Source organism: Eulemur rufifrons, unplaced genomic scaffold, assembly GCF_041146395.1.
Source record: "Eulemur rufifrons isolate Redbay unplaced genomic scaffold, OSU_ERuf_1 scaffold_619, whole genome shotgun sequence".
NCBI lineage: Eukaryota > Metazoa > Chordata > Mammalia > Primates > Lemuridae > Eulemur > Eulemur rufifrons.
Genome location: NW_027183401.1, coordinates 1 through 7853, shown reverse-complemented (window position 1 = coordinate 7853; position 7853 = coordinate 1). Strand labels below are relative to the sequence as shown.

The window sequence follows — 7853 nt, the reverse complement described above, 5'->3', positions numbered from 1 at the left end:
CATTTATTTGGGGCTTCCCTTAATGTTTGGAAAGTGCACCCACGTCGTTTTGCATGGCCTGCCCTTCTCATGCCTTCTAACCTTTGCTCTTTGAGAGCTGACACAATTGTGGCCCACAGAGGACACGTGGTTGCCTGAGTCCCCGTGGCCTGGGACTATGGTCAGAGCTTTGTCTTGGGGTTCATCTTCATGCCGGCCCCAAACATTACAAAGGATCTCAGCATGCTGTGGGTGGTTTAAAACAGTCTGAAAACATTTACAGTTAATTTCACTGTCTATAAAAATGTCGACAGGCACACACTCCAAGTACAGGTACCTTGGTTCGTTCGTGTATACGACTACAAAGCCACATCAGGGACATTGCAGAGTACAATAGTCACAGAGGCAGAAAGGGTAGAAGCATATGCTAAAATAAAATAACCTGGTGCTCGCTTCGGCAGCACATATACTAAAATTGGAACGATACAGAGAAGATTAGCATGGCCCCTGCGCAAGGATGACACGCAAATTCGTGAAGCGTTCCATATTTTTATATGAATGTGACTTTCATTTGCTTTTCCAGAATAAAGAAGTTATTAATTGAAAAAAAAATAACCTGTATTTAAAATTTTAAGATGAATAGCACCAAAGCGCTTTAACAAAATATTCTTTTTACTATGTGTTTTGGAGAGAGCCATGTGTTTTAAATGTTCTCCATTATTTTTTTTAAATGTTGGTTTAAAGTTGGGTAATATAGTAATTTAAAAATCTTGTTTTAAATTCAAATCATTTTGATACTCAGCTTTAGTCACTTTGTATATTCAGACAGAGAAGTTCATTATTGGCTATTTTTTTTTATTATAGCCATTCTTTTATCTCATCTACCAGTTAGCTTATGGTTGAAATTGAAAGTTAGCTAATAAATTTAATCCTCCAGATAGTAATCAGTGGTTGTTGCAAACTAATTAAATGGTGTGGCATTTTAATATTTTTAACCAGTAGATTCAAGCTCCACTGGAGCTCTTCACGTAGGATATTTTTGCTGTGGATGAATGTTATTTTTACATGTGGAGGTATGTGTCCCAGTTCATGGGAGCTCTAGTTTTCTCGTCTGGCTTTTATCTGGTTTTAGGGAAATGCTGATATATCATAAAATGAGTTGGGAAGTGTTGCCTCCAGCTTCCTGAAAAGTTTGTTTGCAATTGGTTTTATCTCTTTCTTGGGTGTTTCATACGTTGACCAATGAAGTCATCTGATCCTGGGTTATAGGAAGGTTTTTAACTACAAATTCAGTTTCTTTCATGGATAGAGGGTTATTCCGGTTATTAGTGTCTTCTTGAGTGAGTTGTATATCTTTCAGAGAATTACCCCATTTCATCAAAGTTGTCAAATGTATTGGCATTAAGCTCATATGATTATTTTTGTGTTTTTATTGATTTTAAGATCTGTAGTGATGTCCCTTCTTTCATTACTAATATTGGTAAATTAGAAGCTTCTTTCTTTTTCTTGATCAGTCTAGCTAGAGGTCACCCAAGTTAATGGATCTTTTCAAAGAACCAGTTTGTGGTTTAGGTGATTTTCTGTGTTCTGCTTTGCATTTTATTGATATTCTCTCTTGGTTTTGTGTCTCTTTCCTTTTGTTTGTTTTGAGTTTAATTTGCTCTTTCACTTTCTTAAGGTGAAAGCTTGAATCATCATTGATCTTTCAGGTTTTTAATGTGACAACTTAGAGCACTGATTTGAGACCTTCTTCTTACTTAGTAGAACGTGCAGTGCTATCCGTTTTCCTCTAAATGGCATTTTGGCTACATTCCGCAAATTTTGATGTTATTTTTTTTCTCTACAAAGGACTATCTAATGTCCTTTGGTGATTTCATCTTTGACTTATGTCTTACATAGAAGTGTGTTAGCATCCTAATATTTGTAATTTTCCAAACTCCTTTCTGCCATTGATCCATTTTAATTCTGTTGAGGGTAGAGAACATATTTTATATCTATTAATTATTTTAAATTTTTTCAGAATTGCTGTACAGCTCATAATGTGTTCTTATTGAATGTTACATGTCCACTTGAAAATAATGTGGATTCTGCTGTTGTTGGGACAAGTATTATATTAATACAAATGTTAATTAGATCAAGTTGCTTGATAGTATTTTTGAAGCCTGCTGTATCCTTACTTGTTTTCTGTCTACTTGTTCTATCAATTACTGAGAGAGGAGTTTGACACCTCCTTCTGTATTTGTCTGTTTCACCATTCAGTTCTATTAGTTTCTGCTTTCTGTATTTTGAAGCTCTGTTATTTGATGAATATATATTTAGAACTGTTTGTCATGATGACCTATTCCTATGTCATCCAATAATATTCATTGTTCTACAGTCTCACCTAGTACTAATACAGCTACTTCAACTCTATTCAGCAGTAATTTTGTGATGATGTAGTATTCTACCCTCTTATGTTAAACCTATCTGTGTGTTTATATGTAAAGTCTCTTTCTGTAGATAACATATAGTTGGGTTTTGCTTTTTTTCCCCTCTCTCTCCATTGTGACAATATCTTCCTTAGATATTATAATATTTAGAAGCTAATATAAGGTCACTAGCTGCAAATTCCATCCACCTCTGTCATTTCTGTGTCCATTTCTACTGGTTTCTTTCTTTTTCTCCTCGGCACTATGGGTTGCATGTGTCTGCGTCTTTGCAGGCCTGGTAACTTTGTATTAGGTGTTGGACAGTATGATTTTACATCCAGTGAAGTGCTAGATTTTTCTTGAATTTATTTGCTTTATTTAGCTTTGTCCTGGCACAGAGTTAAGAGCTGTCTGTGTCTGTAACATCTCGTAGGACATTTTCTCTGGAGGGTCCAATGCTCACAGGATCTATCTCTTGCCTTACATGAGTGGTTTTAGGTGTTTGGAAAAAAGTGACCATGTCAGTCTTTTCTGTAATAACTGACAAAGTAGGGACATTAACTCATGTTATTATTAAAATAGTCGTGTTTATATGGTTATTTAAAATGCCATTTTAGATAAACTGTAATGCTTTGTATGTATTTAGGTGTTACAGCTGTCCTAATCAGCATAGATTAAAAGTGGAAAGTACTCCTGTTATTTTTGACACGTTTCTGATAACTAGCCCTCTTAATTGGCTCTATGAGTAACTCCATTAACCTCCGTGTTCTCTGTGGTTAATCCTTATAGCTGATGACAACGTGGGAAATGCTCTTTTCCCGTGGTACCTCGCTGCTGTTTGGTTTGTATTCAGCAAGGTTCATCTTATTCTCCGACCCCGTATTTAGTGGTGCTCCTACAGCCCTTCCCCTTGGCCTCTGGTGGAGGCTGCTCTGTGATTTCCTTTCCTCAGCGGTGTGAGATGTGACTGAATTGCTTTCTGTGGAACGCAGAGCTGTCTTAGAAACACGAGTAGCGTGGTCCTTGTGCATTCATTGCTTTGGAAAATAAGCCTGGCCCAACAGGGCCCTGCTGGGGTCATTGCCTTCCCCGCGTGCCGTGCCAGCTGCAGGGGGAGTGGCCTCCTGTGCCTGCTCTCCGCCTGTGGGCCATACGTCAACGAGAGAGGATCAGCAAACACAGCAAGTTTCTTACGGTAAGGTCATGTTCGGCGACCGTGGGAGATGCCGTATAGCTAAGCCGTGCTTGTTTTGAATAGGGCTGTTTCCGAGCTGATGACCCCGCTTAAGACAAGCTAGGGCGGGTAATTCCTCGGAAGAGGAGGCCACGGAGTGTGGTGTCTCACAGCTAGAAGAGCCCACCCTGGGAAGAAGGCCTGGTGGTTGATGCCCTGCCCCCTCACTGAAGTCTTTCCCTCCTCCTCCCCAGGGGCTGAAAAACTCATCCGCCACCTGCGAAAACACAACATACCCTCTGCCGTCGCCACCAGCTCTGGGTCTGCGTCATTCGAAATGAAGACAAGCAGACACAAGGAGTTCTTCGGTTTGTTTTGTCACATCGTTTTGGGAGATGACCCAGAAGTGAAGAGCGGGAAGCCGGAGCCCGACATATTCCTGGCTTGTGCCAAGAGGTTCTCCCCGCCTCCTCCCGTGGAGCAGGTAGGTGGGTGCCGGGGACAGACGGTGACAGCAGGCTGCATTTCACCAAGTAACACCCATGTGCTCGCTGCTTCCTACAAAAGGCCTTGGTTGTCACTGTTGAAGGGCCACTGAGGGGCACTCCGTAGAACTTGGATACGCGGGCGGGGGTGACTTGGCTTAAAGGCTTTGTGCAGAATCGAGGTTGCACCTAAGCTACCCAGCCCCCGAGACTGGGCCGGAATCTTCTGGATCGCAGGAACGTGTCTAGGAAAGCCTGCGGTGCCAGAACACTGCTGTTCAGACAGAGATTCAGCAGGGAAGGGGCGTTGCAATGATTCGGGGCTCACAGCACCCTTGTTTTCAAGGAGCGGGCTTTAAAGGCAGGTAGGTGTACACTGCAGTTCAGATGCAAATCGTCAAGACTCACTTCCCGTCCCGCATTGCTTGTCACGTGGTGGTCTCTCACCACAGAGCTTTTGCTCCCATAATGACCTTTGGATTTTGGACTTCTACCAGTGTCCCTGTGGCACAGTGGCAGCGAGCGGTAGAATTGTGTGCTGTAGCGCCCCACCCTGTGTCATCACGCGGGGTCCACGGCGGAGACGGGGACAGGGCTTCCTGCTCTCCTCCGTACACGGGTCCTTCTAAGGGGACCTGGGAAGAGCAGCTGGGGAGCAGCGATCATGCTGTCCAGCCTGAGCCCACGTTCTCCTGACGGCTCCGTGACTGCTGAGATGGAGTGCTGGGCCTCAGTTGTCTGCAGATGCACGTTCTGCAATAACAGGAGACATCCTTGGAAGGGTTTCCTGCTGGAGATGCGGTCGTAAGTGGCTGGGGAGGGCGGCTGTCCCTGGGGTGGTGCTGTGGGCTCCTGTGAGCACCACCTTCCCTCTGGGTGCCTGTGTGTGGGGACGTTAGTAGCAGGGTGGAATTAGCTCATGCGAGAGTATTTCAGTGAAAGGTCTCTAACTGTGAGACGGAGGCAGGATCGCTGACCCACAGCTATACCCGTGGCAAGCCTGGGGGACGTTACTCAGAAACCTCTTGCCCAGTAAAACCCGGGCTACTGGAGTATTCTCCAAAGATCTGGTTTTGGCCTAGGGAACCTGTGAAGGCAGCTGACTTAACGTGGGTCAGCGTATAGTAGTAGTAGCTGCTGTAGGGAAGTAGTAAAAAACAAGTAGTATCAAATGGTCATGAATTACATTTAGTATTGATTTCCGTTTTGCTGGGAGAAAGTGCCTAATAGCAGGCATCAAAGAATTACATTTTCACTAAGAATATTTTCTTTTCAGTTATTTTTGTATCATTCTTTTGTGCTAAAAAGAAAAAATATATATATGTATATGCAGAAGGGCCCCTTCAGAGGTGCCCCAGAGCCCACCGCTGGGGCGATGAGCTCTCTCTCTGAGCGAGAGCGCCCGCCATGTGCCGGGCGGTGACCCCAGCATTCACAGCCGTCCCCTGGAAGCTCAGCGCCCCGGTGTGCAGAGGGCGTCTGTGCTGCAGTCCCACAGCACCGGGACCCTGGAGGCTCACAGGCGTGGGGGAGTGTGTGGGCCTGGGCAGGTTGAGGGCACAGCTGGGAGGCATCGGGGTGCTCTGGGTGTGTGAGTCCTGTCCTTGGAGTTCCTGACCACAAAAACGCCCGTCCTTCTTATACAACAAAAGTGAGGGTGTCATTTACACCTGCCTTGTGGGGTGGGTACTTATTACAAGTAAAACCAGAAATCAATTTCTAAAAGCCTAGCCGTCACTACTTTGCATATTCTAGTTTCCTTGTGTGAGTGTTGTTGCAGGAGCTGAGTTTCGGGGTTTTAGAAAAATGTTGATAATATTTTTGTTTTCTTTTGTTCTGTTTTTAATAAAATTCTGCACGTTAAAGTTTTATGCACCTAAAGAGTAAACAAAGAATGACAAGTGTATTTTAACTGGTAAGTACCGGTTAACTGTATACACTGTCTTCGTTGTAAAGCCGGGGCCGTTCCTTCAGTGAGGGAAGTAGTTATTTGAGTCGACTTTTCCCTAGGTGAAATGGCACTTAATGTATTTTACATAATATCTGGACAAATAAGTGACTTTATTTGAAAACCGTGCCCTGTGCCCCTTTGCTGATACCTTACCACTTTCTGAAAATATCAGCTATGACTCAAAACACTTTTCTGCCTGTTTGTGTACTTGCCTATTTACTCTCTCCCGTTGTGAAACCCCAGAAGGGGTCATTGGCTGGACTTTGAGTTTCCTGTGTACTTGGTATCTCTCTTTTTAAGCTGCGAGATAACAGTCACAGCTGGTAAACAAGGGAGGCGGTGGATTCTCCTCTTTTTCTTGGAAACCTGCATATCCATTAATGAATATGGGCTAAGTCCACAAGAATAGGTAGAGTGGGCTCATTGCAGCAGACTTTAGACATGTCTACTTCATTGTCATTCACGTCGCAAAATATAATGCCATTCCCTCGTTTCCTAGTGCAGACCGGGTGGCAGGGGTAAGAGTGTTCTGTAAGGTGCCTGCAGCCCTCTGCACAGCGCAGCAGTGGGGGAGGGAACCCTGCTCGGGGAGACAGAGCAGGACCCGAAGTCCACTCAGGCAGGAGTAACCGGAGTGTCATGGAGGACAGGGGGCCAAACAGGGCCGGGACAAACATGCAGGGTTTGTATAGAGAAGGAGCAAAGGGTGGGCTCCGCACGGAACGGGACAGGTCCCCCAGGCGTGGAAGCAACGCGGAGTGAGCCGTGAGAACTTTGAGAAGCAGCGAAGTGGAAGGGCTGGGACGCGGTGTTGGAGCTCACCAGCAGTCCCCGGGAGGACATGTGGGCCGCGAGTGTCGTAGAGCTCCGTGGGCACTGGGCTGTCATGGAGCAGAGCTGGGCAGTACGGCAGGAGGAGAGGCCAGAGGGGATCCCAGCGTTGTTTCCTTCAGGAAGGTTATAGTTCAATTAGAAGAAGAGACTTACTTCTAATAAAACTTCTGTGACACTTAGAGAAAGTGAGATGAATGTACGAAAATTGTCACTGGGTATATTTTCATATCACCTTGTACCACATTTGAGGAAGTTTCCCTCTGTAACTGTTTCCTAGATTAAAAAAAAATGTAGCAAGTTTTCAAATAATTTTTTTTTTCCCCTAATCCCTGTAATTAGAGGTGGAAGCATATCTGAAGTTTAATCATGATCTTTCCTACACTGTGTGTGTCTGGAGGGTATGGGGGCGGGAACTGGTCCCCTGAGGTTACCCTCCCAGCCTGAGTTACCCTCCCTAGCAGGAACTTCCTTATCTCCCAGAACAATGGACAAATAGGTAAAACTTAAAGTTCATGTTTGGCAACCAGGTGAGCCTTGCTGGGCCTCTGCCTTTGGGGAGTTGGGTGTTCCTGGAGTCACCGCCCTCCCCACACACCCAGTGAGGGGTGCAGCCTCCCTGGAGCTCCTCTGGAGGGCAAAGAAAGTCACCTGCTACCAGGGGCCACCCTCTGGGCCTTAGGGACCCACATCCTCCATTGTCATTGGCCCCCTCCTGCTGTCACCCGTGACCTTGAACAAAATGCAGGTGCCTCTCCTCACCTGTCCTCAGTGTTATCTCACGCCCCTTCTGACGGGTTTACTGGGCCCTTTCTTACTTCATTAATACAAATAACAACAACAGTTCCCGTCACAGACACGCTCCTTATACTTCTCTTTAACTGCACTTGCCTCGGCGTCCCTCCTGAGTTTCCTCAGAAAGGGTTGCTTGCTCTGCCAGATGCCACCGCCAGGAAGAAACCTGTCTCCTTGCCCCTCTGAGGTTCGGTGCACGGGGCCTGTAAATAAACTGACAAAAGACAGAT

General features: G+C 45.3%; 1 non-coding gene across 1 annotated transcript; it reads left to right on the top strand.

Moving 5' to 3' along the window:
* The first annotated feature begins 424 nt into the window (after window positions 1-424).
* Window positions 425-531, top strand: LOC138380641 (U6 spliceosomal RNA). The gene has a single exon (XR_011232903.1). It is a non-coding gene; the product is annotated as a U6 spliceosomal RNA (small nuclear RNA).
* The last annotated feature ends 7322 nt before the right edge of the window (window positions 532-7853 follow it).